This window comes from Ranitomeya imitator, chromosome 5 (genome assembly GCF_032444005.1).
Source record: "Ranitomeya imitator isolate aRanImi1 chromosome 5, aRanImi1.pri, whole genome shotgun sequence".
NCBI lineage: Eukaryota > Metazoa > Chordata > Amphibia > Anura > Dendrobatidae > Ranitomeya > Ranitomeya imitator.
In genome coordinates, this window is record NC_091286.1 from 703,645,460 (window position 1) to 703,666,658 (window position 21,199).

Genomic DNA, 21,199 nt, shown 5'->3' on the forward strand with positions numbered 1-21,199 from the left:
AGAGGAGGAGAGTGCGGGGAGGTGGAGGAGAGTGCGGGGAGGTGGAGGAGAGTGCGGGGAGGTGGAGGAGAGTGCGGGGAGGTGGAGGAGAGTGCGGGGAGGAGGAGGAGAGTGCGGGGAGGTGGAGGAGAGTGCGGGGAGGAGGAGGAGAGTGCGGGGAGGAGGAGGAGAGTGCGGGGAGGAGAAGGAGAAGGGTGCGGAGAGGAGGAGGAGAGTGCGGGGAGGTGGAGGAGAGTGCGGGGTGAGGAGGAGAGTGCGGAGAGGAGGAGGAGAGTGCGGAGAGGAGGAGGAGAGTGCGGGGAGGTGGAGGAGAGTGCGGAGAGGAGGAGAGTGCGGAGAGGAGGAGGAGAGTGCGGAGAGGAGGAAGAGAGTGCGGAGAGGAGAAGGAGAGTGCGGGGAGGAGGAGGAGAGTGCGGGGTGAGGAGGAGAGTGCGGGGAGGTGGAGGAGAGTGCGGAGAGGAGGAGGAGAGTGCGGAGAGGAGGAGGAGAGTGCGGAGAGGAGGAGGAGAGTGCGGAGAGGAGGAGGAGAGTTCGGGGAGGAGGAGGAGAGTGCGGGGAGGTGGAGGAGAGTGCGGAGAGGAGGAGGAGAGTGCGGAGAGGAGGAGGAGAGTGCGGGGAGGAGGAGGAGAGTGCGGGGTGAGGAGGAGAGTGCGGGGAGGTGGAGGAGAGTGCGGAGAGGAGGAGGAGAGTGCGGGGTGAGGAGGAGAAGAGTGCGGAGAGGAGGAGGAGAGTGCGGGGAGGAGGAGGAGAGTGCGGAGTGAGGAGGAGAGTGCGGGGAGGTGGAGGAGAGTGCGGAGAGGAGGAGGAGAGTGCGGGGTGAGGAGGAGAAGAGTGCGGAGAGGAGGAGGAGAGTGCGGGGAGGAGGAGGAGAGTGCGGAGAGGAGGAGGAGAGTGCGGAGAGGAGGAGGAGAGTGCGGAGAGGAGGAGGAGAGTGCGGGGAGGTGGAGGAGAGTGCGGAGAGGAGGAGGAGAGTGCGGGGTGGAGGAGGAGAGTGCGGAGAGGAGGAGGAGAGTGCGGAGAGGAGGAGGAGAGTGCGGAGAGGAGGAGGAGAGTGCGGAGAGGAGGAGGAGAGTGCGGGGAGGTGGAGGAGAGTGCGGAGAGGAGGAGGAGAGTGCGGGGTGGAGGAGGAGAGTGCGGAGAGGAGGAGGAGAGTGCGGAGAGGAGGAGGAGAGTGCGGGGAGGTGGAGGAGAGTGCGGAGAGGAGGAGGAGAGTGCGGGGAGGAGGAGGAGAGTGCGGGGAGGAGGAGAAGAGTGCGGGGAGGTGGAGGAGAGTGCGGGGAGGTGGAGGAGAGTGCGGAGAGGAGGAGGAGAGTGCGGGGAGGAGGAGGAGAGTGCGTGGAGGTGGAGGAGAGTGCGAGGAGGAGGAGGAGAGTGCGGGGAGGAGGAGAGTTCGGGGAGGAGGAGGAGAGTGCGGGGAGGTGGAGGAGAGTGCGGAGAGGTGGAGGAGAGTGCGGGGAGTAGGAGGAGAGTGCGGGGAGGAGGAGGAGAGTGCGGGGAGGAGGAGGAGAGTGCGGGGAGGTGGAGGAGAGTGCGGAGAGGTGGAGGAGAGTGCGGGGAGGAGGAGGAGAGTGCGGGGAGGAGGAGGAGAGTGCGGGGAGGAGGAGGAGACTGCGGAGGAGGAGAGTGCGGAGAGGAGGAGGAGAGTGCGGGGAGGAGGAGGAGAGTGCGGGGAGGAGGAGGAGAGTGCGGAGAGGAGGAGGAAAGTGCGGGGAGGAGGAGAGTGCGGAGAGGAGGAGGAGAGTGCGGGGAGGAGGAGGAGAGTGCGGGGAGGAGGAGGAGACTGCGGAGGAGGAGAGTGCGGAGAGGAGGAGGAGAGTGCGGGGAGGAGGAGGAGAGTGCGGAGAGGAGGAGGAGAGTGCGAGGAGGAGGAGAGTGCGGGGAGGAGAAGGAGAGTGCGGGGAGGAGGAGGAGAGTGCGGGGAGGTGGAGGAGAGTGCGGGGAGGAGGAGGAGAGTGCGGGGAGGAGGAGGAGAGTGCGGGGAGGAGGAGGAGAGTGCGGGGAGGAGGAGACTGCGGAGGAGGAGAGTGCGGAGAGGAGGAGGAGAGTGCGGGGAGGAGGAGAAGAGTGCGGAGGAGGAGAGTGCGGGGAGGAGGAGGAGAGTGCGGGGAGGAGGAGGAGAGTGCGGAGGAGGAGAGTGCGGAGAGGAGGAGGAGAGTGCGGGGAGGAGGAGAAGAGTGCGGAGAGGAGGAGGAGAGTGCGGGGAGGAGGAGGAGAGTGCGGATGAGGAGAGTGCGGAGAGGAGGAGGAGAGTGCGGGGAGGAGGAGAAGAGTGCGGAGAGGAGGAGGAGAGTGCGGGGAGGAGGAGAAGAATGCGGGGAGGAGGAGGAGAGTGCGGAGAGGAGGAGGAGAGTGCGGGGAGGAGGAGGAGAGTGCGGAGAGGAGGAGGAGAGTGCGGGGAGGAGGAGAAGAATGCGGGCAGGAGGAGAGTGCGGGGAGGAGGAGGAGAGTGCGGAGAGGAGGAGAAGAATGCGGGGAGGAGGAGGAGAGGAGGAGAAGAATGCGGGGAGGAGGAGGAGAGTGCGGGGAGGAGGAGGAGAGTGCGGAGAGGAGAAGGAGAGTGCGGGGAGGAGGAGGAGAGTGTGGGGAGGAGGAGGAGAGTGCGGAGAGGAGGAGGAGAGAAGGGTGCGGAGAGGAGGAGGAGAATGCGGAGAGGAGGAGGAGAGTGCGGAGAGGAGGAGGAGAAGGGTGCGGAGAGCAGGAGGAGAGTGCGGAGAGGAGGAGGAGAGTGCGGGGAGGAGGAGGAGAGTGCGGGAAGGAGGAGGAGAAGGGTGCGGAGAGGAGGAGGAGAAGGGTGCGGAGAGCAGGAGGAGAGTGCGGAGAGGAGGAGGAGAGTGCGGGGAGGAGGAGGAGAGTGCGGGGAGGAGGAGGAGAGTGCAGAGAGGAGGAGGAGAGTGCGGGGAGGAGGAGGAGAGTGCGGGGAGGAGGAGGAGAGTGCGGAGAGGAGGAGAAGAATGCGGGGAGGAGGAGGAGAGTGCGGAGAGGAGGAGGAGAGTGCGGGAGGAGGAGAGTGCGGGGAGGAGGAGGAGAGTGCGGGGAGGAGGAGAGTGCGGAGAGGAGGAGGAGGAGGAGAGTGCGGAGAGGAGGAGGAGGAGAAGGGTGCGGAGAGGAGGAGGAGAGTGCGGAGAGGAGGAGGAGGAGAAGGGTGCGGAGTGGAGGAGGAGAGTGCGGAGAGGAGGAGGAGGAGAGTGCGGAGAGGAGGAGGAGAGTGCGGGGAGGAGGAGGAGAGTGCGGGAAGCAGGAGGAGAAGGGTGCGGAGAGGAGGAGGAGAAGGGTGCGGAGAGCAGGAGGAGAGTGCGGAGAGGAGGAGGAGAGTGCGGGGAAGAGGAGGAGAGTGCGGGGAGGAGGAGGAGAGTGCGGAGAGGAGGAGGAGAGTTCGGAGAGGAGGAGGAGAGTGCGGAGGAGGAGAGTGCGGGGAGAAGGAGGAGAGTGCGGGGAGGAGGAGAGTGCGGAGAGGAGGAGGAGAGTGCGGGGAGGAGGAGAGTGCGGGGAGGAGGAGGAGAGTGCGGAGAGGAGGATGAGAAGGGTGCGGAGAGGAGGAGGAGGAGGAGAGTGCGGAGAGGAGGAGGAGGAGAAGGGTGCGGAGAGGAGGAGAGTGCGGAGAGTAGGAGGAGAAGGGTGCAGAGAGCAGGAGGAGGAGAGTGCGAGGAGGGGGAGGAGAGTGCGGGGAGGAGGAGGAGGAGAGTGCGGAGAGGAGGAGGAGAAGGTTGCGGAGAGGAGGAGGAGAGTGCGGAGAGGAGAAGGAGAAGGGTGCGGAGAGGAGGAGGAGAGTAGGAGGAGAAGGGTGCGGAGAGCAGGAGGAGGAGAGTGCGGGGAGGAGGAGGAGAAGGGTGCGGAGAGGAGGAGGAGAAGGGTGCGGAGAGCAGGAGGAGAGTGCGGAGAGGAGGAGGAGAAGGGTGCGGAGAGCAGGAGGAGGAGAGTGCGGGGAGGAGGAGGAGAGTGCGGGGAGGAGGAGGAGAAGGGTGCGGAGAGGAGGAGGAGGAGAGTGCGTAGAGGAGGAGGAGAAGGGTGCGGAGAGCAGGAGGAGAGTGCTGAGAGGAGGAGGAGAGTGCGGGGAGGAGGAGGAGAGTGCGGGGAGGAGGAGGAGAAGGGTGCGGAGAGGAGGAGGAGAGTGCGGATAGGAGGAGGAGAGTGCGGGGAGGAGGAGAGTGCGGAGGAGGAGAGTGCGGAGGAGGAGAGTGCGGGGAGAAGGAGGAGAGTGCGGGGAGGAGGAGGAGAGTTCGGGGAGGAGGAGGAGAGTGCGGAGAGGAGGAGGAGAGTGCGGGGAGGAGGAGAGTGCGGGGAGATGGAGGAGAGTGCGGAGAGGAGGATGAGAGTGCGGGGAGGAGGAGGAGAGTGCGGGGAGGAGGAGGAGAGTGCGGAGAAGGAGAAGAGTGCGGAGAGGAGGAGTGTGCGGGGAGGAGGAGGAGAGTGCGGGGAGGAGAGTGGGGAGGAGGAGGAGAGTGCGGGGAGGAGGAGGAGAAGAGTGCGGAGAGGAGGAGGAGAGTGCGGGGAGGAGGAGGAGAGTGCGGAGGAGGTGGAGAAGAGTGCGGTGAGGAGGAGGAGAGTGCGGGGAGGAGGAGAAGAGTGCGGAGAGGAGGAGGAGAGTGCAGGAGGAGGAGGAGAGTGCGAGGAGGAGGAGGAGAGTGCGGAGGAGGTGGAGAAGAGTGCGTTGAGGAGGAGGAGAGTGCGGGGAGGAGGAGAAGAGTGCGGAGAGGAGGAGGAGAGTGCGGATGAGGAGAGTGCGGAGAGGAGGAGGAGAGTGCGGGGAGGAGGAGAAGAGTGCGGAGAGGAGGAGGAGAGTGCGGGGAGGAGGAGGAGAGTGCGGAGGAGGAGGAGGAGAGTGCGGAGGAGGAGGAGAGTGCGGAGGAGGAGGAGAGTGCGGAGGAGGAGGAGGAGAGTGCGGAGAGGAGGAGGAGAGTGCGGAGAGGAGGAGGAGAGTGCGGGGAGGAGGAGGAGAGTGCGAGGAGGAGGAGGAGAGTGCGGGAGGAGGAGGAGAGTGCGGGGAGGAGGAGGAGAGTGCGGGGAGGAGGAGAAGAATGCGGGCAGGAGGAGAGTGCGGGGAGGAGGAGGAGAGTGCGGGGAGGAGGAGAGTGCGGGGAGGAGGAGGAGAGTGCAGAGAGGAGGAGGAGAGTGCGGGGAGGAGGAGGAGAGTGCAAGGAGGAGGAGGAGAGTGCGGAGAGGAGGAGGAGAGTGCGGGGAGGAGGAGGAGAGTGCGGAGAGGAGGAGGAGAGTGCGGGGAGGAGGAGAAGAATGCGGGCAGGAGGAGAGTGCGGGGAGGAGGAGGAGAGTGCGGAGAGGAGGAGAAGAATGCGGGGAGGAGGAGGAGAGTGCGGGGAGGAGGAGGAGAGTGCGGAGAGGAGGAGAAGAATGCGGGGAGGAGGAGAAGGGTGCGGAGAGGAGGAGGAGAGTGCGGGGAGGAGGAGAGTGCGGAGGAGGAGAGTGCGGGGAGAAGGAGGAGAGTGCGGGGAGGAGGAGGAGAGTTCGGGGAGGAGGAGGAGAGTGCGGAGAGGAGGAGGAGAGTGCGGGGAGGAGGAGAGTGCGGGGAGATGGAGGAGAGTGCGGGGAGGAGGATGAGAGTGCAGGGAGGAGGAGGAGAGTGCGGGAAGGAGGAGGAGAAGGGTGCGGAGAGGAGGAGGAGAAGGGTGCGGAGAGGAGGAGGAGAAGGGTGCGGAGAGGAGGAGGAGAGTGCAGGGAGGAGGAGGAGAGTGCGGGAAGGAGGAGGAGAAGGGTGCGGAGAGGAGGTTGAGAAGGGTGCGGAGAGCAGGAGGAGAGTGCGGAGAGGAGGAGGAGAGTGCGGGGAGGAGGAGGAGAGTGCGGAGAGGAGGAGGAGAGTGCGGGGAGGAGGAGGAGAGTGCGGGGAGGAGGAGGAGAGTGCGGAGAGGTGGAGAAGAATGCGGGGAGGAGGAGGAGAGTGTGGGGAGGAGGAGGAGAGTGCGGAGAGGAGGAGGAGAGTGCGGGAGGAGGAGAGTGCGGGGAGGAGGAGGAGAGTGCGGAGAGGAGGAGGAGGAGAAGGGTGCGGAGAGGAGGAGGAGAGTGCGGAGAGGAGGAGGAGGAGAAGGGTGCGGAGTGGAGGAGGAGAGTGCGGAGAGGAGGAGGAGAAGGGTGCGGAGAGGAGGAGGAGAGTGCGGGGAGGAGGAGGAGAGTGCGGGAAGCAGGAGGAGAAGAGTGCGGAGAGGAGGAGGAGAAGGGTGCGGAGAGCAGGAGGAGAGTGCGGAGAGGAGGAGGAGAGTGCGGGGAGGAGGAGGAGAGTGCGGGGAGGAGGAGGAGAGTGCGGAGAGGAGGAGGAGAGTTCGGAGAGGAGGAGGAGAGTGCGGAGGAGGAGAGTGCGGGGAGAAGGAGGAGAGTGCGGGGAGGAGGAGAGTGCGGAGAGGAGGAGGAGAGTGCGGGGAGGAGGAGAGTGCGGGAAGCAGGAGGAGAAGAGTGCGGAGAGGAGGAGGAGAAGGGTGCGGAGAGCAGGAGGAGAGTGCGGAGAGGAGGAGGAGAGTGCGGGGAGGAGGAGGAGAGTGCGGGGAGGAGGAGGAGAGTGCGGAGAGGAGGAGGAGAGTTCGGAGAGGAGGAGGAGAGTGCGGAGGAGGAGAGTGCGGGGAGAAGGAGGAGAGTGCGGGGAGGAGGAGAGTGCGGAGAGGAGGAGGAGAGTGCGGGGAGGAGGAGAGTGCGGGGAGGAGGAGGAGAGTGCGGAGAGGAGGATGAGAAGGGTGCGGAGAGAAGGAGGAGAGGAGGAGGAGATTGCGGAGAGGAGGAGGAGGAGAAGGGTGCGGAGAGGAGGAGGAGAGTGCGGGGAGGAGGAGGAGAAGGGTGCGGAGAGGAGGAGGAGAGTGCGGAGAGGAGGAGGAGAGTGCGGGGAGGAGGAGAGTGCGGGGAGGAGGAGGAGAGTGCGGAGAGGAGGATGAGAAGGGTGCGGAGAGGAGGAGGAGAGGAGGAGGAGAGTGCGGAGAGGAGGAGGAGGAGGAGAGTGCGGGGAGGAGGAGGAGAAGGGTGCGGAGAGGAGGAAGAGAGTGCGTAGAGGAGGAGGAGAAGGGTGCGGAGAGCAGGAGGAGAGTGCGGAGAGGAGGAGGAGAGTGCGGGGAGGAGGAGGAGAGTGCGGGGAGGAGGAGGAGAAGGGTGCGGAGAGGAGGAGGAGAGTGCGGAGAGGAGGAGGAGAGTGCGGAGAGGAGGAGAGTGCGGAGGAGGAGAGTGCGGGGAGAAGGAGGAGAGTGCGGGGAGGAGGAGGAGAGTTCGGGGAGGAGGAGGAGAGTGCGGAGAGGAGGAGGAGAGTGCGGGGAGATGGAGGAGAGTGCCGGGAGGAGGATGAGAGTGCGGGGAGGAGGATGAGAGTGCGGGGAGGAGGATGAGAGTGCGGGGAGGAGGAGGAGAGTGCGGAGAAGGAGAAGAGTGCAGAGAGGAGGAGAGTGCGGGGAGGAGGAGGAGAGTGCGGGGAGGAGAGTGTGGGGAGGAGGAGGAGAGTGCGGGGAGGAGGAGGAGAAGAGTGCGGAGAGGAGGAGGAGAGTGCGGGGAGGAGGAGGAGAGTGCGGAGGAGGTGGAGAAGAGTGCGGTGAGGAGGAGGAGAGTGCGGAGGAGGTGGAGAAGAGTGCGGAGAGCAGGAGGAGGAGAGTGCGGGGAGGAGGAGGAGAGTGCGGGGAGGAGGAGGAGAAGGGTGCGGAGAGGAGGAGGAGAGTGCGTAGAGGAGGAGGAGAAGGGTGCGGAGAGCAGGAGGAGAGTGCGGAGAGGAGGAGGAGAGTGCGGGGAGGAGGAGGAGAGTGCGGGGAGGAGGAGGAGAAGGGTGCGGAGAGGAGGAGGAGAGTGCGGGGAGGAGGAGAGTGCGGAGGAGGAGAGTGCGGGGAGAAGGAGGAGAGTGCGGGGAGGAGGAGGAGAGTTCGGGGAGGAGGAGGAGAGTGCGGAGAGGAGGAGGAGAGTGCGGGGAGGAGGAGGAGAGTGCGGGGAGAAGGAGGAGAGTGCGGGGAGGAGGAGGAGAGTTCGGGGAGGAGGAGGAGAGTGCGGAGAGGAGGATGAGAAGGGTGCGGAGAGGAGGAGGAGAGGAGGAGGAGAGTGCAGAGAGGAGGAGGAGGAGGAGAAGGGTGCGGAGAGGAGGAGAGTGCGGAGAGCAGGAGGAGGAGAGTGCGAGGAGGAGGAGGAGAGTGCGGGGAGGAGGAGGAGGAGAGTGCGGAGAGGAGGAGGAGAAGGGGGCGGAGAGGAGGAGGAGAGTGCGGAGAGGAGAAGGAGAAGGGTGCGGAGAGGAGGAGGAGAGTAGGAGGAGAAGGGTGCGGAGAGCAGGAGGAGGAGAGTGCGGGGAGGAGGAGGAGAAGGGTGCGGAGAGGAGGAGGAGAAGGGTGCGGAGAGCAGGAGGAGAGTGCGGAGAGGAGGAGGAGAAGGGTGCGGAGAGCAGGAGGAGGAGAGTGCGGGGAGGAGGAGGAGAGTGCGGGGAGGAGGAGGAGAAGGGTGCGGAGAGGAGGAGGAGAGTGCGTAGAGGAGGAGGAGAAGGGTGCGGAGAGCAGGAGGAGAGTGCGGAGAGGAAGAGGAGAGTGCGGGGAGGAGGAGGAGAGTGCGGGGAGGAGGAGGAGAAGGGTGCGGAGAGGAGGAGGAGAGTGTGGAGAGGAGGAGGAGAGTGCGGGGAGGAGGAGAGTGCGGGGAGAAGGAGGAGAGTGCGGGGAGGAGGAGGAGAGTTCGGGGAGGAGGAGGAGAGTGCGGAGAGGAGGAGGAGAGTGCGGGGAGGAGGAGAGTGCGGGGAGATGGAGGAGAGTGCCGGGAGGAGGATGAGAGTGCGGGGAGGAGGATGAGAGTGCGGGGAGGAGGATGAGAGTGCGGGGAGGAGGAGGAGAGTGCGGAGAAGGAGAAGAGTGCGGAGAGGAGGAGAGTGCGGGGAGGAGGAGGAGAGTGCGGGGAGGAGAGTGTGGGGAGGAGGAGGAGAGTGCGGGGAGGAGGAGGAGAAGAGTGCGGAGAGGAGGAGGAGAGTGCGGGGAGGAGGAGGAGAGTGCGGAGGAGGTGGAGAAGAGTGCGGTGAGGAGGAGGAGAGTGCGGAGGAGGTGGAGAAGAGTGCGGAGAGCAGGAGGAGGAGAGTGCGGGGAGGAGGAGGAGAGTGCGGGGAGGAGGAGGAGAAGGGTGCGGAGAGGAGGAGGAGAGTGCGTAGAGGAGGAGGAGAAGGGTGCGGAGAGCAGGAGGAGAGTGCGGAGAGGAGGAGGAGAGTGCGGGGAGGAGGAGGAGAGTGCGGGGAGGAGGAGGAGAAGGGTGCGGAGAGGAGGAGGAGAGTGCGGGGAGGAGAAGAGTGCGGGGAGAAGGAGGAGAGTGCGGGGAGGAGGAGGAGAGTTCGGGGAGGAGGAGGAGAGTGCGGAGAGGAGGAGGAGAGTGCGGGGAGGAGGAGAGTGCGGGGAGATGGAGGAGAGTGCGGGGAGGAGGATGAGAGTGCAGGGAGGAGGAGGAGAGTGCGGGAAGGAGGAGGAGAAGGGTGCGGAGAGGAGGAGGAGAAGGATGCGGAGAGGAGGAGGAGAAGGGTGCGGAGAGGAGGAGGAGAGTGCAGGGAGGAGGAGGAGAGTGCGGGAAGGAGGAGGAGAAGGGTGCGGAGAGGAGGAGGAGAAGGGTGCGGAGAGCAGGAGGAGAGTGCGGAGAGGAGGAGGAGGAGAGTGCGGGGAGGAGGAGGAGAGTGCGGAGAGGAGGAGGAGAGTGCGGGGAGGAGGAGGAGAGTGCGTGGAGGAGGAGGAGAGTGCGGAGAGGTGGAGAAGAATGCGGGGAGGAGGAGGAGAGTGCGGGGAGGAGGAGGAGAGTGCGGAGAGGAGGAGGAGAGTGCGGGAGGAGGAGAGTGCGGGGAGGAGGAGGAGAGTGCGGAGAGGAGGAGGAGGAGAAGGGTGCGGAGAGGAGGAGGAGAGTGCGGAGAGGAGGAGGAGGAGAAGGGTGCGGAGTGGAGGAGGAGAGTGCGGAGAGGAGGAGGAGAAGGGTGCGGAGAGGAGGAGGAGAGTGCGGAGAGGAGGAGGAGAGTGCGGGGAGGAGGAGGAGAGTGCGGGAAGCAGGAGGAGAAGGGTGCGGAGAGGAGGAGGAGAGTGCGGAGAGGAGGAGGAGAAGGGTGCGGAGAGCAGGAGGAGAGTGCGGAGAGGAAGAGGAGAGTGCGGGGAGGAGGAGGAGAGTGCGGGGAGGAGGAGGAGAGTGCGGAGAGGAGGATGAGAGTTCGGAGAGGAGGAGGAGAGTGCGGAGGAGGAGAGTGCGGGGAGAAGGAGGAGAGTGCGGGGAGGAGGAGAGTGCGGAGAGGAGGAGGAGAGTGCGGGGAGGAGGAGAGTGCGGGGAGGAGGAGGAGAGTGCGGAGAGGAGGATGAGAAGGGTGCGGAGAGGAGGAGGAGAGTGCGGAGAGGAGGAGGAGGAGAAGGGTGCGGAGAGGAGGAGGAGAGTGCGGGGAGGAGGAGGAGAAGGGTGCGGAGAGAAGGAGGAGAGTGCGGAGAGGAGGAGGAGAGTGCGGGGAGGAGGAGAGTGCGGGGAGGAGGAGGAGAGTGCGGAGAGGAGGATGAGAAGGGTGAGGAGAGGAGGAGGAGAGTGCGGAGAGGAGGAGGAGGAGGAGAGTGCGGGGAGGAGGAGGAGAGTGCGGGGAGGAGGAGGAGAAGGGTGCGGAGAGGAGGAGAGTGCGTAGAGGAGGAGGAGAAGGGTGCGGAGAGCAGGAGGAGAGTGCGGAGAGGAGGAGGAGAGTGCGGGGAGGAGGAGGAGAAGGGTGCGGAGAGGAGGAGGAGAGTGCGGAGAGGAGGAGGAGAGTGCGGGGAGGAGGAGAGTGCGGAGGAGGAGAGTGCGGGGAGGAGGAGGAGAGTGCGGGGAGGAGGAGGAGAGTTCGGGGAGGAGGAGGAGAGTGCGGAGAGGAGGAGGAGAGTGCGGGGAGGAGGAGAGTGCGGGGAGATGGAGGAGAGTGCCGGGAGGAGGATGAGAGTGCGGGGAGGAGGATGAGAGTGCGGGGAGGAGGAGGAGAGTGCGGAGAAGGAGAAGAGTGCGGAGAGGAGGAGAGTGCGGGGAGGAGGAGGAGAGTGCGGGGAGGAGAGTGTGGGGAGGAGGAGGAGAGTGCGGGGAGGAGGAGGAGAAGAGTGCGGAGAGGAGGAGGAGAGTGCGGGGAGGAGGAGGAGAGTGCGGAGGAGGTGGAGAAGAGTGCGGTGAGGAGGAGGAGAGTGCGGAGGAGGTGGAGAAGAGTGCGGAGAGCAGGAGGAGGAGAGTGCGGGGAGGAGGAGGAGAGTGCGGGGAGGAGGAGGAGAAGGGTGCGGAGAGGAGGAGGAGAGTGCGTAGAGGAGGAGGAGAAGGGTGCGGAGAGCAGGAGGAGAGTGCGGAGAGGAGGAGGAGAGTGCGGGGAGGAGGAGGAGAGTGCGGGGAGGAGGAGGAGAAGGGTGCGGAGAGGAGGAGGAGAGTGCGGGGAGGAGGAGAGTGCGGAGGAGGAGAGTGCGGGGAGAAGGAGGAGAGTGCGGGGAGGAGGAGGAGAGTTCGGGGAGGAGGAGGAGAGTGCGGAGAGGAGGAGGAGAGTGCAGGGAGGAGGAGAGTGCGGGGAGATGGAGGAGAGTGCGGGGAGGAGGATGAGAGTGCAGGGAGGAGGAGGAGAGTGCGGGAAGGAGGAGGAGAAGGGTGCGGAGAGGAGGAGGAGAAGGGTGCGGAGAGGAGGAGGAGAAGGGTGCGGAGAGGAGGAGGAGAGTGCAGGGAGGAGGAGGAGAGTGCGGGAAAGAGGAGGACAAGGGTGCGGAGAGGAGGAGGAGAAGGGTGCGGAGAGCAGGAGGAGAGTGCGGAGAGGAGGAGGAGAGTGCGGGGAGGAGGAGGAGAGTGCGGGGAGGAGGAGGAGAGTGCGGAGAGGAGGAGGAGAAGGGTGCGGAGAGGAGGAAGAGAGTGCGGGGAGGAGGAGAGTGCGGAGGAGGAGAGTGCGGGGAGAAGGAGGAGAGTGCGGGGAGGAGGAGGAGAGTTCGGGGAGGAGGATGAGAGTGCGGAGAGGAGGAGGAGAGTGCGGGGAGGAGGAGAGTGCGGGGAGATGGAGGAGAGTGCGGGGAGGAGGATGAGAGTGCAGGGAGGAGGAGGAGAGTGCGGGAAGGAGGAGGAGAAGGGTGCGGAGAGGAGGAGGAGAAGGGTGCGGAGAGGAGGAGGAGAAGGGTGCGGAGAGGAGGAGGAGAGTGCAGGGAGGAGGAGGAGAGTGCGGGAAGGAGGAGGAGAAGGGTGCGGAGAGGAGGAGGAGAAGGGTGCGGAGAGCAGGAGGAGAGTGCGGAGAGGAGGAGGAGAGTGCGGGGAGGAGGAGGAGAGTGCGGGGAGGAGGAGGAGAGTGCGGAGAGGAGGAGGAGAGTGCGGGGAGGAGGAGGAGAGTGCGGGGAGGAGGAGGAGAGTGCGGAGAGGTGGAGAAGAATGCGGGGAGGAGGAGGAGAGTGCGGGGAGGAGGAGGAGAGTGCGGAGAGGAGGAGGAGAGTGCGGGAGGAGGAGAGTGCGGGGAGGAGGAGGAGAGTGCGGGGAGGAGGAGGAGAGTGCGGAGAGGAGGAGGAGGAGAAGGGTGCGGAGAGGAGGAGGAGAGTGCGGAGAGGAGGAGAAGGGTGCGGAGTGGAGGAGGAGAGTGCGGAGAGGAGGAGGAGAAGGGTGCGGAGAGGAGGAGGAGAGTGCGGAGAGGAGGAGGAGAGTGCGGGGAGGAGGAGGAGAGTGCGGGAAGCAGGAGGAGAAGGGTGCGGAGAGGAGGAGGAGAGTGCGGAGAGGAGGAGGAGAAGGGTGCGGAGAGCAGGAGGAGAGTGCGGAGAGGAGGAGGAGAGTGCGTGGAGGAGGAGGATAGTGCGGGGAGGAGGAGGAGAGTGCGGAGAGGAGGAGGAGAGTGCGGAGAGGAGGAGGAGAGTGCGGGGAGAAGGAGGAGAGTGCGGGGAGGAGGAGAGTGCGGAGAGGAGGAGGAGAGTGCGGGGAGGAGGAGAGTGCGGGGAGGAGGAGGAGAGTGCGGAGAGGAGGATGAGAAGGGTGCGGAGAGGAGGAGGAGGAGAGTGCGGAGAGGAGGAGGAGGAGAAGGGTGCGGAGAGGAGGAGAGTGCGGAGAGTAGGAGGAGAAGGGTGCGGAGAGCAGGAGGAGGAGAGTGCGAGGAGGAGGAGGAGAGTGCGGGGAGGAGGAGGAGAGTGCGGAGAGGAGGAGGAGAAGGGTGCGGAGAGGAGGAGGAGAGTGCGGAGAGGAGAAGGAGAAGGGTGCGGAGAGGAGGAGGAGAGTAGGAGGAGAAGGGTGCGGAGAGCAGGAGGAGGAGAGTGCGGGGAGGAGGAGGAGAAGGGTGCGGAGAGGAGGAGGAGAAGGGTGCGGAGAGCAGGAGGAGAGTGCGGAGAGGAGGAGGAGAAGGGTGCGGAGAGCAGGAGGAGGAGAGTGCGGGGAGGAGGAGGAGAGTGCGGGGAGGAGGAGGAGAAGGGTGCGGAGAGGAGGAGGAGAGTGCGTAGAGGAGGAGGAGAAGGGTGCGGAGACCAGGAGGAGAGTGCGGGGAGGAGGAGGAGAGTGCGGGGAGGAGGAGGAGAAGGGTGCGGAGAGGAGGAGGAGAGTGCGGAAAGGAGGAGGAGAGTGCGGGGAGGAGGAGAGTGCGGAGGAGGAGAGTGCGGGGAGAAGGAGGAGAGTGCGGGGAGGAGGAGGAGAGTTCGGGGAGGAGGAGGAGAGTGCGGAGAGGAGGAGGAGAGTGCGGGGAGGAGGAGAGTGCGGGGAGATGGAGGAGAGTGCGGGGAGGAGGATGAGAGTGCGGGGAGGAGGATGAGAGTGCGGGGAGGAGGAGGAGAGTGCGGGGAGGAGGAGGAGAGTGCGGAGAAGGAGAAGAGTGCGGAGAGGAGGAGAGTGCGGGGAGGAGGAGGAGAGTGCGGGGAGGAGAGTGTGGGGAGGAGGAGAAGAGTGCGGGGAGGAGGAGGAGAAGAGTGCGGAGAGGAGGAGGAGAGTGCGGGGAGGAGGAGGAGAGTGCGGAGGAGGTGGAGAAGAGTGCGGTGAGGAGGAGGAGAGTGCTGAGGAGGTGGAGAAGAGTGCGGTGAGGAGGAGGAGAGTGCGGGGAGGAGGAGAAGAGTGCGGAGAGGAGGAGGAGAGTGCAGGAGGAGGAGGAGAGTGCGAGGAGGAGGAGGAGAGTGCGGAGGAGGTGGAGAAGAGTGCGGTGAGGAGGAGGAGAGTGCGGGGAGGAGGAGGAGAATGCGGGGAGGAGGAGAGTGCGGAGGAGGTGGAGAAGAGTGCGGTGAGGAGGAGGAGAGTGCGGGGAGGAGGAGGAGAGTGCGGAGGAGGAGAGTGCGGAGGAGGAGGAGAAGAGTGCGGTGAGGAGGAGGAGAGGAGGAGGAGAGTGCGGGGAGGAGGAGGAGAGTGCGGAGAGGAGGAGGAGAGTGCGGAGAAGGAGAAGAGTGCGGAGAGGAGGAGGAGAGTGCGGGGAGGAGGAGGAGAGTGCGGGGAGGAGGAGAGTGCGGAGGAGGTGGAGAAGAGTGCGGTGAGGAGGAGGAGAGTGCGGGGAGGAGGAGGAGAGTGCGGAGGAGGAGAGTGCGGAGGAGGAGGAGAAGAGTGCGGTGAGGAGGAGGAGGAGAGTGCGGGGAGGAGGAGGAGGAGAGTGCGGGGAGGAGGAGGAGAGTGCGGAGAGGAGGAGGAGAGTGCGGAGAAGGAGAAGAGTGCGGAGAGGAGGAGGAGAGTGCGGGGAGGAGGAGGAGAGTGCGGAGGAGGAGGAGAGTGCAGAGAGGAGGGGGAGAGTGCAGAGAGGAGGAGGAGAGTGCATAGAGGAGGAGGAAAGAGCGGAGAAGGAGAAGAGTGCGGAGAGGACGAGGAGAAGAGTGCGGGGAGGAGAAGAGTGCAGAGAGGAGGAGGAGAGGAGTGCGCAGAGAAGGAGTAGAGTGCGGAGAGGAGGAGTAGAAGAGCGCGGAGGAGGAGAAGAGTGCGGAGAGGAGGAGGAGAAGAGTACGGGGAGGAGGAGTAGAAGAGTGGAGAAGAGAGTGCTGAGAGGAGGAGGAGAAGAGTGCGGAGAGGAGGAGGAGAGTGCGGGGAGGAGGAGAGTGCGGGGAGGAGGAGAGTGCGGAGGAGGTGGAGAAGAGTGCGGTGAGGAGGAGGAGAGTGCGGGGAGGAGGAGAGTGCGGTGAGGAGGAGGAGAGTGCGGGGAGGAGGAGTAGAGTGCGGGGAGGAGGAGGAGAGTGCGGAGGAGGAGGAGAAGAGTGCGGTGAGGAGGAGGAGAGTGCGGGGAGGAGGATAGTGCGGAGAGGAGGAGGAAAGAGCGGAGAGTAGAAGAGTGGAGAAGAGAGTGCTGAGAGGAGGAGGAGAAGAGTGCGGGGAGGAGGAGGAGAGTGCGGGGAGGAGGAGAGTGCAGAGGAGGTGGAGAAGAGTGCGGTGAGGAGGAGGAGAGTGCGGGGAGGAGGAGAGTGCGGTGAGGAGGAGGAGAGTGCGGTGAGGAGGAGGAGAGTGCGGAGGAGGAGGAGAAGAGTCCGGTGAGGAGGAGGAGAGGAAGAGGAGAGTGCGGAGAGGAGGAGTAGAAGAGCGCGGAGGAGGAGAAGAGTGCGGAGAGGAGGAGGAGAAGAGTACGGGGAGGAGGAGTAGAAGAGTGGAGAAGAGAGTGCTGAGAGGAGGAGGAGAAGAGTGCGGAGAGGAGGAGGAGAGTGCGGGGAGGAGGAGGAGAGTGCGGGGAGGAGGAGGAGAGTGCGGAGGAGGAGGAGAGGAAGAGGAGAGTGCGGGGAGGAGGAGGAGGAGTGTGCGGAGAAGGAGAAGAGTGCGGAGAGGAGGAGAGTGCTGGGAGGAGGAGGAGAGTGCGGAGCGGAGGAGGAGAGTGCAGAGAGGAGGAGGAGAAGAGTGCGGAGAGGAGAAGGAGAGTGCGGAGCGGAGGAGAGAGTGCAGAGAGGAGGAGGAGAAGAGTGCGGGGAGGAGGAGAGTGCGGAGAGGAGGAGAAGAGTGCGGAGAGGAGGAGGAGAGTGCGGAGGAGAAGACTGCGGAGAGGAGGAGGAGAAGAGTGCGGAGAGGAGGAGGAAAGAGCAGAAGAGGAGAAGAGTGCGGAGAGGAGGAGAGTGCAGGGAGAAGAAGAGTGCAGAGCGGAGGAGGAGAGTGCGGAGAGGAGGAGGAGAGGAGTGCGCAGAGAAGGAGGAGAGTGCGGAGAGGAGGAGTAGAAGATAGCGGAGGAGGAGAAGAGTGCGGAGAGGAGGAGGAGAAGAGTACGGAGAGGAGGAGTAGAAGAGTGGAGAGGAGAGTGCGGAGAGGAGGAGGAGCGTGTGGAGGAGAAGAGTGCGGAGAGGAGGAGGAGAAGAGTGCGGAGAGGAGGAGGAATGTGCGGAGCGGAGAGTGCGGGGAGGAGAGGAGAGTGAAATTCCCCAAAGGAAAAGGCAGCCCCCCACATATAATGACTGTGAGTAAGATGAAAAGACAAAACGTAGGGATGAAATAGATTCAGCAAAGTGGGGCCCGATATTCTAGGACAGAGCGAGGACAGTAAAGCGAACTTTGCAGTCTACAAAAAACCCTAAAGCAAAACCACGCAAAGGGGGCAAAAAAAAACCCACCGTGCCGAACTAACGGTACACCCTTTGCGTCTCAGAGCTTCCAGCAAAACAAAAGACAAGCTGGACAGAAAAAAAGCAAGAAAAAAGCAAAAAGCACTTAGCTATACAGAGCAGCAGGTCACAGGAACAATCAGGAGAAGCTCAGATCCAACACTGGAACATTGACAAGGAGCAGGGATAGCAGCATCAGGCGGAGTTAAGTAATGAAGCAGTTAACGAGCTCACCAGAACACCTGAGGGAGGAAGCTCAGAAGCTTCAGTACCACTTGTGACCACAGGAGTGAATTCAGCCACAGAATTCACAACAGTACCCCCCCCTTGAGGAGGGGTCACCGAACCCTCACCAGAGCCCCCAGGCCGACCAGGATGAGCCGCATGAAAGGCACGAACAAGATCGGAAGCATGAACATCAGAGGCAAAAACCCAGGAATTATCTTCCTGAGCATAACCCTTCCATTTAACCAGATACTGGAGTTTCCGTCTAGAAACACGAGAATCCAAAATCTTCTCCACAATATACTCCAATTCCCCCTCCACCAAAACCGGGGCAGGAGGCTCAACAGATGGAACCATAGGTGCCACGTATCTCCGCAACAACGACCTATGGAATACATTATGTATGGAAAAGGAGTCTGGGAGGGTCAAACGAAAAGACACAGGATTGAGAACCTCAGAAATCCTATACGGACCAATAAAACGAGGTTTAAATTTAGGAGAGGAAACCTTCATAGGAATATGACGAGAAGATAACCAAACCAGATCCCCAACACGAAGTCGGGGACCCACACGGCGTCTGCGATTAGCGAAAAGTTGAGCTTTCTCCTGGGACAAGGTCAAATTGTCCACTACATGAGTTCAAATCTGCTGCAACCTGTCCACCACATAATCCACACCAGGACAGTCCGAAGATTCAACCTGTCCTGAAGAGAAACGAGGATGGAACCCAGAATTGCAAAAAAATGGAGAAACCAAGGTAGCCGAGCTGGCCCAATTATTAAGGGCGAACTCAGCCAACGGCAAAAAGGACACCCAATCATCCTGGTCTGCAGAAACAAAACATCTCAGATATGTTTCCAAGGTCTGATTGGTTCGTTCGGTCTGGCCATTAGTCTGAGGATGGAAAGCCGAGGAAAAGGATAGGTCAATGCCCATCCTACCACAAAAGGCTCGCCAAAACCTTGAAACAAACTGGGAACCTCTGTCAGAAACAATATTCTCAGGAATGCCATGCAACCGAACCACATGCTGAAAGAACAAAGGTACCAAATCAGAGGAGGAAGGCAATTTAGCCAAGGGCACCAGATGGACCATTTTAGAAAAGCGATCACAGACCACCCAAATGACTGACATCTTTTGAGAAACGGGAAGGTCAGAAATGAAATCCATCGAAATATGTGTCCAAGGCCTCTTTGGGACCGGCAAGGGCAAAAGCAACCCACTGGCACGAGAACAGCAGGGCTTAGCCCTAGCACAAATCCCACAGGACTGCACAAAAGTACGTACATCCCGTGACAGAGATGGCCACCAGAAGGATCTAGCCACTAACTCTCTGGTACCAAAGATTCCAGGATGACCAGCCAACACCGAACAATGAAGTTCAGAGATAAGTTTATTAGTCCACCTATCAGGGACGAACAGTTTCTCTGCTGGACAACGATCAGGTTTATTCGCCTGAAATTTTTGCAGCACCCGCCGCAAATCAGGGGAGATGGCAGACACAATGACTCCTTCCTTGAGGATACCCGCTGGCTCAGATAAACCCGGAGAGTCGGGCACAAAACTCCTAGACAGAGCATCCGCCTTCACATTTTTAGAGCCCGGAAGGTACGAAATCACAAAGTCGAAGCGGGCAAAAAATAACGACCAACGGGCCTGTCTAGGATTCAAGCGCTTGGCAGACTCGAGATAAGTCAAGTTCTTATGATCAGTCAATACCACCACGCGATGCTTAGCTCCTTCAAGCCAATGACGCCACTCCTCGAATGCCCACTTCATGGCCAGCAACTCTCGATTGCCCACATCATAATTGCGCTCAGCAGGCGAAAACTTCCTGGAAAAGAAAGCACATGGTTTCATCACTGAGCAACCAGAACCTCTCTGTGACAAAACAGCCCCTGCTCCAATCTCAGAAGCATCAACCTCGACCTGGAACGGAAGAGAAACATCTGGCTGACACAACACAGGGGCAGAACAAAAACGACGCTTCAACTCCTGAAAAGCTTCCACAGCAGCAGAAGACCAATTACCAAATCAGCACCCTTCTTGGTCAAATCGGTCAATGGTTTGGCAATGCTAGAAAAATTACAGATGAAGCGACGATAAAAATTAGCAAAGCCCAGGAACTTTTGCAGACTTTTCAGAGATGTCGGCTGAATCCAATCCTGGATGGCTTGGACCTTAACAGGGTCCATCTCGATAGTAGAAGGGGTAAAGATGAACCCCAAAAATGAAACCTTCTGCACACCGAAGAGACACTTTGATCCCTTCACAAACAAAGAGTTAGCACGCAGGACCTGAAAAACCATTCTGACCTGCTTCACATGAGACTCCCAATCATCTGAGAAGATCAAAATGTCATCCAAGTAAACAATCAGGAATTTATCCAGGTAATCTCGGAAGATGTCATGCATAAAAGACTGAAAAACAGATGGAGCATTGGCAAGTCCGAACGGCATCACTAGATACTCAAAATGACCCTCGGGCGTATTAAATGCAGTTTTCCATTCATCTCCTTGCCTGATTCTCACCAGATTATACGCACCACGAAGATCTATCTTAAGGCCCCTTCACATTATGCGACGCTGCAGCGATTCCGACAACGATCCGGATCGCTGCAGCGTCGCTGTTTGGTCGCTGGAGAGCTGTCACACAGACCGCTCTCCAGCGACCAACGATGCCGGTAACCAGGGTAAACATCGGGTAACTAAGCGCAGGGCCGCGCTTAGTAACCCGATGTTTACCCTGGTTACCATCCTAAAAGTAAAAAAAAAACAAACACTACTTACTTACCTACAGCCGTCTGTCCTCCAGCGCTGTGCTCTGCACTCCTCCTGTACTGTCTGTGTGAGCACAGCGGCCGGAAAGCAGAGCGGTGACGTCACCGCTCTGCTTTCCGGCTGACCGACGCTCACAGACAGTACAGGAGGAGTGCAGAGCAGAGCGCTGGAGGACAGACGGCTGTAGGTAAGTATGTAGTGTTTGTTTTTTTTACTTTTAGGATGGTAACCAGGGTAAACATCGGGTTACTAAGCGCGGCCCTGCGCTTAGTTACCCGATGTTTACCCTGGTTACCAGTGAAGACATCAGCGATGTCAGCGGGAGATCCAGCGACGAAATAAAGTTCTGGACTTTATTCAGCGACCAACGATCTCCCAGCAGGGGCCTGATCGTTGGTCGCTGTCACACATAACGATTTCATTAACGATATCGTTGCTACGTCACAAAAAGCAACGATATCGTTAACAATATCGTTATGTGTGAAGGTACCTTTAGTGAACCAACTAGCCCCCTTAATCCGAGCAAACAAGTCAGATAACAATGGCAAGGGATACTGAAATTTAACAGTGATCTTATTAAGAAGGCGGTAATCAATACACGGTCTCAGCGAACCATCCTTCTTGGCTACAAAGAAGAACCCTGCTCCCAATGGTGATGATGATGGGCGAATATGTCCCTTCTCCAGGGATTCCTTCACATAACTGCACATAGCGGCGTGTTCGGGCACAGATAAATTAAATAATCGACCTTTAGGGAATTTACTACCAGGAATCAAATTGATAGCACAATCACAATCCCTATGCGGAGGTAGAGCATCGGACTTGGGCTCTTCAAATACATCCTGATAATCAGACAAGAACTCTGGGACCTCAGAAGGGGTGGATGACGAAATCGACAAAAATGGAACATCACCATGTACCCCCTGACAACCCTAGCTGGATACCGACATGGAATTCCAATCCAATACTGGATTATGGGTTTGTAGCCATGGCAACCCCAACACGACCACATCATGCAGATTATGCAACACCAGAAAGCGAATAACTTCCTGATGTGCAGGAGCCATGCACATGGTCAGCTGGGCCCAGTATTGAGGTTTATTCTTGGCCAAAGGTGTAGCATCAATTCCTCTCAATGGAATAGGACACCGCAAAGGCTCCAAGAAAAACCCACAACGTTTAGCATAATCCAAATCCATCAGATTCAGGGCAGCGCCTGAATCCACAAACGCCATGACAGAAAACGACGACAAAGAGCATATCAAGGTAATGGACAGAAGGAATTTGGACTGTACAGTACCAATGACGGCAGACCTAGCGGACCGCTTAGTGCGCTTAGGACAATCAGAAATAGCATGAGTGGAATCACCACAGTAGAAACACAGACCATTCAGACGTCTGTATTCCTGCCGTTCAACTCTAGTCATAGTCCTATCGCACTGCATAGGCTCAGGTTTAACCTCAGGCAGTACCGCCAAATGGTGCACAGATTTACGCTCGCGCAAGCGTCGACCGATCTGAATGGCCAAAGACTCATTCAAACCAGCAGGCATAGGAAATCCCACCATGACATCCTTAAGAGCCTCAGAGAGACCCTTTCTGAACAAAGCTGCCAGCGCAGATTCATTCCACTGAGTGAGTACTGACCATTTCCTAAATTTCTGACAATATACTTCTATATCATCCTGACCCTGGCACAAAGCCAGCAAATTTTTCTCAGCCTGATCCACTGAATTAGGCTCATCGTACAGCAATCCGAGCGCCAGGAAAAACGCATCGACACTACTCAATGCAGGGTCTCCTGGCGCAAGAGAAAATGCCCAG